Here is a 6,781-nt window from a genome sequence, read left to right as displayed (position 1 = left end):
TGCTATCCTATCCACTTGGAAAATTTCGATAGACTGGCTCATCTTTTGTAGAGTTAAGTTCTGTAAGCTGTTTGAACAAGAACTACATTTCACATTGTAATGTGATCATGCATTTGTGCAATTGAYGTGTTCTTCATAAGCTAGGACTTCACTTTTTTGAGCTTTACCAAAAAATCATCATTCAAGCCACACATGCAAGGTGCCTTTYGTGATGGCAGGCAGGATGACATTGTGCTTTCATACAGTGCTTTCAGTATGCCACCTGAGATTTWATCTTCACAGAAAAATCTAGTTGTTCAAGTTTAATATATTTTTCAGAAATTAGACAGTTCTCAAATCATCTGGAAATGAACTGTTACTTGATTTGACTAGTTTTACGAAAATTCAAAGAACACTGCCTTGCTATAGCTCTTTGGGAGAAGGGACACATTATTAAAACATCCTTGTGTTACAGAGCAGCCACAAATACAGGGTAACTGTGTGCTATACATTGTTGGTTTGTTTCATTGTGGCATGAGAGGAGTGAGTTTGTGGCTTCATTTTATACTCTGATTTTTCATGTTTCACTTCTGGCCACAGAAGCATGGATACAACTGATATCATGCCTGAAATCAAACTAGAATTAAGAAATACATTGGTGCTTTTTTCATGTTATTCATCCTTTGAGCAGGAACACCACATACAGGTTTGCTTTTCAGTACAAATGTTTTGACCGTTATGTGTCTTGCAACTTCAGTGGGTAGAAGAGCCAAGCCTAAGGTTAAAAAGGKTACATTCCTCTTAGCTTAAAATTTGGTGCTGTGATCAGTGCAATATCAACTCAAAAATTTCAGCTGTGTGTAATGACGGATTTCTTGACTGATAAATTTCTCAGCAGTACGTGGGATTTCAGTTCTGGCTGTGTTCTGTTGATGCTGTGCTTGCCTAATCACTTTCTGCACTTGATAAAATGGCCCAAAGTAGAGCTCATCACTGTTAATTTTGGATGGTACTTACCTAGTTATGTAGTAATGTAGAAATGGAATACACAGGATCTTAAACTTTACTATTAGAATTTTTATTGAGACAATAGACATAGAATTGGAATACACAAGATCTAAAACTTTACTATTAGAATTTTTATTAAGACAATAGACATTTCAAAGTGATGTACAGATGAGATCTATGATGTCTAATGATATTTAATAGCTCATAAAAATTTTACTTCATCTAATAATACCTGCTGTACTAAATACAAGATGATTTGCAGATTTTAACACATGAGAATGCTCTTCAAGACTATAGCTCAGGAAAGTGAGTTTGCTGCCAGCCTTGGTCAGTAGCACTAAGTGCTAGTAAAATCTTCTGGGTTGTATGTAAGAGCAGGAATGTCATAGTCCGGTTTTATTTAGGTATCCACAGTCTTACCTCCACGAAGTCTGGCAAATGACCTGCTTATCCATCATTCCCTAAAGGCCTTGTGAGAGTTCATTTCTGCTTGGTATCACTTACCCAGGTGAGAGGCTACCAGAATAACTGCCTGCCAGCACCAGATACTGACTGGGGCTGTGTTTGGCTTTAAATGTGCTCTCTTGTCTCTTCGTGAAGTACCTTTAAAAGTGGGGCAAGGGGGAGAATGCATCCCTTGTATGTATGCAATACAAGATGTGCTGTCTTGGTCTCCCATCCTTAAACCTTCTTCATTTCACAATAGTTTTCCTCACCTCATAGTGCCCTTGAGTCTGATCCTAATTCCTGCRCAGCATCCAAGTCATGCATCTGACTCCCAGAAACTGTAGGCTTGAAATACAGTCCTTGCACACCTGTTTTATGCTGGGATTATGGTTAAAATTTTGCCAACTGTGGACATTCCTTCATTGTTATTTTTTGGCATAAGACCATCCCCATGTAAATGGACCAAGGTTTCAATTCTTCCTTCCCAGGTTTGGACTGGAGAAAAGCAGCTCTGAGGTAACTCAATATGGGARTTATGTTTTTTCCAAGGTTTGGCCCTCTGGCTACGGATACAGRTCTAGCCCTTCCTGTGCCTTGATCCCTTGTAGCAGTCGTCTACTGCAGAAAGCCACCTTCTTGTCAGGTCTGGCCTAAAGGGGCAGCCTGTCTCTCCTGCCTTGGTGGCCCAGCGTTGAGTTACTGCCTCAGTGTCCCCCAGTTCTAACCGGTAAAACCATCTTCATTAGCTGAAGGGTGGAGGGAGAAGCTCAGCTGGCATAGGGGAAAGCTTGCGTGTGCCTTGACAGCTATGGATGTAGTGACAGGGAGCAGGGGGAAATGCAACTGAGCTGTAAAACAAAAGAAGTTGAGTATTCCCTTTTTTTCAGCTTTTCTCAGTAGAAAGCATTATCTYCTCCCCAAAGCTCTTACAGGCTGTGTGAGTGCTGTCTGCTGGTTTTCAGAGAAGCTTAGCAGACAAGTAACAAAGCTACTCCTACCTGATGCTCACAGGGCCATGGGATGCTCATTTCAAGCCAGCAGAATGTGCCGGGGGAAGGCAGGGACCGGGCACGGATGAGAAGAGTCCCTRTCCCTGTCCCTTTCCCGAGTAACTCTCCCCTTGGTGCATGCTGGGGAAAGCACTAGGGACTAGCTGCACGGCTGGACAGCTCCGCGGCCACCCGGATCTCACAGAAAACGGTGTCGGGGATGCTTTTTTATTCTGGCCGCCTCAGAGCTGTCTCCAGATTTGGGGGGAAGAAGTGTTGACGCTGGCTGCCAGCCAGGAAAGCGGCACGGAGCCCGTATGCCCTGCCTAGAGGGTGTCGTAGGGATGCGCCTGCCCCATCCCTTCCCGCTCGGGGCTCGACCTCCACCTGCTCGGCCAGGATTGCGGTCCCCAGCTCGGAAAAAAAAGGCCGAGGGAGGCCGACGTGTCCCTTGTCTGTGGGCCGCGGGCTCCCTTCTCCGCCGGTGCTGCCCTCCCCGGGCTCCCCCGCCCCACACAAACCCTCATTGCGGYTTTTTCCCCTCCTTCACTGTTAACAAAACCCGGTGATTAAGACTCGAAACTAACAAAGAGTTTTTCTTCCACCTTAACCTTGCACACAATCCTTTAACAAATTAATTAATCCTAATGAATTAACACTTCATTTATTTAAACGCGCTACAGTTCATGAATTAAATTTTCATGCAGTGATTAAAGGCTGTTAAAATATGCATGATTTCGTTAAAATTTTATAATAAATCAGGGCAATGTGTTACATGACAAGGCAACTACTTCCCAGCCCCTCGGAAGGTGCTTTGATTCGCGCGGGGGGGCGGGGGGAGCCGAGAGCTCCGCTCCCTGTTTGGGCAGCCGAGCGGACCCTGGAGCGCCGTGAGACGCGGCTGGCGACCGACCCCTGCCCCCTCGGAGCCCTCTTCGTGCCTCTCTCGGGGGGAGGAAGGGTGCGTTTCTCGGCAGCCGAGAAACGCACTGCCCCATCGAAACGTGGCGTCCTTGCMGAGCGAGCGATCGTGGACGCGGGTGAAAGCCAGAAGCCGGTTTGCCCACGGAGCGGGGGTGGAAGGGAGCAGGGTGTGGGAGGTGTTTGCTGGAGGGGCTTYTCGGTGTGCTTTTTATTTCCTCCGCATCACTTTAAAGAAAGAGCGAGAAACTTTACTGCCAACAGGAGCTGCAGTGTTTTTCACCGGACCTCTGCCTATTTGCTCCGGTCTCCTTCCTTTCCCGAAAGGGGACGTTGTGAACTACCTTGGGACTTAAATCACCATCAAGCGTTTCAATTTTTAATATGACAACATTCTACACTTTGGCTGCAAAAGCAATTATTGCGGCTTGTACATCAGTAATTAGCAGGTCTTTGCTGATGTAAGGAAAGTCCTCATTAGGACAAGGAAATACTTTTTGTGCATTCACCCAAAGGGTTGGTTGTGTTTTGTTGGGGGTTTTGTTTTGTTATTTCTTTTTTCTTCAGAAGGTTAATTTTGATCATCTAAAAGGAAAATAGCTTTCACTTTAAATGGGATATTGACTTTCTGTGAACTTCACCAAATAAACTTGTACTGTAGGTTTTCTTTCAGTGTTCCCAGTGACACTCAGGGTAGGACGTACATCGCGACTACAAAATGTAAAGCTAACATTTGSTGAAATGAAAATATCCAGAAGGTTTAGAGTGAGCGGTGAGATCCACATTAGCAATTTTTTTTTAAGTCGGAATATATAGCAAACTATGATCAGACGTTAATGGTTAATATCATAAGCTTTAGTATATTCATCTTTGGGGAATCCTAAAAAGAAAAATCAAATACAATGGGTTACAGTAATTAATTTATAAATCGTTTCACTATGGGAATAAGGGGTTACTTTATTGCCTTCTCGAGACAGGCAGTTCAGTCAATTAAGGAGTTCTGCCTATTTCTTGCACTTGAAGCCGGAGAAAACTACTGGACACAAGTAAATGTATATATATGTATGCCTCTGTTGCTTTATTGAGCATCTCGGGCCATAAACGTAGGGCTACAGCATGGTCGTGTCGCCAATGAACTCGCTCCTCAAAGCCTGCGAGTTTATTGCTATCAGTATTCATAAGGCTGGACGTACCCACGAGGAATAGAAATAACAGCGAACATTAAGATAAAATCTATTACCAGGCCCTCGCGATTCTGAGGCTGGCTCAAGCCGTCTGCCCGGGGAACTGGCAGTGTGTGGCGGGAGAGGGGGAGGGCAGGGAGAGCCGCCGGCACCGGGGGCTGGTGGCAAGGGGTGCTGCTTCCCGGCCAGCCCCGGACAACCCCTCGGGCAGCAGCGCTTGCACTCGGTGTGGCTAAGRGAAGCAGCAGGGCAGAGGCGGCGCCGGGACCGGCTGCAGCACCGCAGGAGCGGGAGTTACGGTCAGCCTGTAATTTTTAGCGTTGCTTTAAAAGTTCGCGTAAACTTAACGCTTTCTCTCTTCAAAAAGAGAGAGAGAGAGAAAAAAAAAAAAAAAAAGGCACGAGAATTGCGAAGAAAAAGTTTTTCCTCCGGGACTTGATAAGTGACAGACCAAATAGTAGTGCTCAAAAAAAACTTCTCTTGTCCTTCTCCTCCCTCTCCTGAAAGACCAGACAGAGGGAAGATTGGGCTGCAATTCCCTGCGGAGGCTTCTGCCKCCGGGGAAGCAGTGGGGACCGGGCGGAGGCCGGCAGCAGCTGCCCCAGGACCTGGCAGCAACTCGCCTCCTCCCCGGGGACCGGAGGCGTTTCTACCCGCACGCCGTCATCCCCGTCCCTCGGGCGGCCGCAACTCCGGTGGTTTAAACGATGGAGCGAGGAGTCCCCGGCAGGGGGTGTGTCTCCAGCCGGRCGGGACTGCTTCACCCCGAGGAGAATCCAGTAGGATGCATTCGCAAGCAGCAGAGACGCTGTGTCCACCCCATCCCAGCGTTCAGAAAACACCTTGRAGGTGGAACTCTTAGAACTTCCAAAGGTCTTCACTTCCTCAGCGTCCTGCTGGCGCTGGGGGCGGAGGTGGGAGAGGGGCTGAATTCTCTGCCTTTCTGGCCTCGAAAAATAAGCGAGTGAACAGAAAGAGTAGTTTTAAAMGTGGGGGTTGATGTTCTTCTGGCCGAGGAGGAGGTCTCCCTAAGCAGCACCCGCTGTAGCCGTATGTTCCCATTCCTCTGGYGGCTGCCTGCCCTCGCTGCCCCAACTCAGCCCCCGCCAGCCCAGAGGTTAAAGACCCGGCCGCAGAAGCAAAAGCAAGTGTCCAGCGATATGTGGGCAGGAAGGCAGGTCACCGCTTAGCCTAGAAATCCTTCTCTCAACCGCCTTTGCCACCACCYGCACAATTTTCCCTTCTCTTAGCGTTTTCCGTAGGGAAACCTGGTGAACTTTGCCTGACAGCATCCTGGAGAGTGGGCTTCGCGCAGAGACGCACTGATAAGCACCCATGCATCCCAGGACAAACAGAATCCCACGCTTTCCTCCATCGGACGAAGGGGTGACCCCGTTTATCCGCCTCCCTGCCCCGCCGGGCTCATCCCAGGAGCACCGCGGCTGTGGGCTGGATCGCTCCACAGTCGGGAACGGCAGCCTGATCGGCTCCGGCCTTGCTCCTGGAGCTGGGCGCTTTTCAGCAACTTCGGCGAAAAACGGCGGTGTCACCCACTTTCCCACTCTTCCCCATCCCTTGCCCGGTTTTTCTTTACAACGCGTGGTAGCTGAGAAGTATCTAGAATAACTCATGGGTTAAAAAAAAAAAAAAAAAGTCAATAAATACACATAAAATATGATTTGTGGATTCTGATACGATGATTTCGAGAAATAAGGAGAGCCCAAGCCCAGTGTCAAGTTCACCCCCTTCAGAGATGAAGTTGCATTCCGCCACCCCAGGGGACACAGTAATGGATGGAGACCTGGCTTCCTCTCGCACAAGTAATTGGCAGACGTTCCCTCCTTCCTCCTGGACTGGCTGGGGAGCTAGGGAAAGGCTTATGAAGACAAATGTGGACTTCACTTGGGATTGTGTTGTGTGCTCTGTGTGCGTTTGTATGTTTTCCTGCGTGACCTTTCTGCTGTGTTTATGCGCATAAGAGGCGTTCAGGAGAAACAGAACAATTCCGATGCACTCCCAGGCTGTCACATCCCTGATCCAAACACCCGCTGCCTCTCCCCGCGGCCTGTTTGCCTGCAGCCCTGCTGAAACAAACAAGGCAGCATCTGGTCGGTCACCGAGGGACGGCTCCAGCGTGCCCAGGGAACAGGATTCACCTTGGGCCCTTCGCGAAGGATTCGTACTAATGTCACAGGCACAGTAGCASATTCACTCCTTCCACAGTTTTGCCTCCGATTTCATAAGCAACTACAA

Source organism: Malurus melanocephalus, unplaced genomic scaffold, assembly GCF_030028575.1.
Source record: "Malurus melanocephalus ecotype Western Australia unplaced genomic scaffold, MMel_1.1 scaffold_229, whole genome shotgun sequence".
Lineage (NCBI taxonomy): Eukaryota > Metazoa > Chordata > Aves > Passeriformes > Maluridae > Malurus > Malurus melanocephalus.
The sequence above is the reverse complement of the archived record's forward strand: the minus strand, read 5'-3'. Positions refer to the sequence as shown.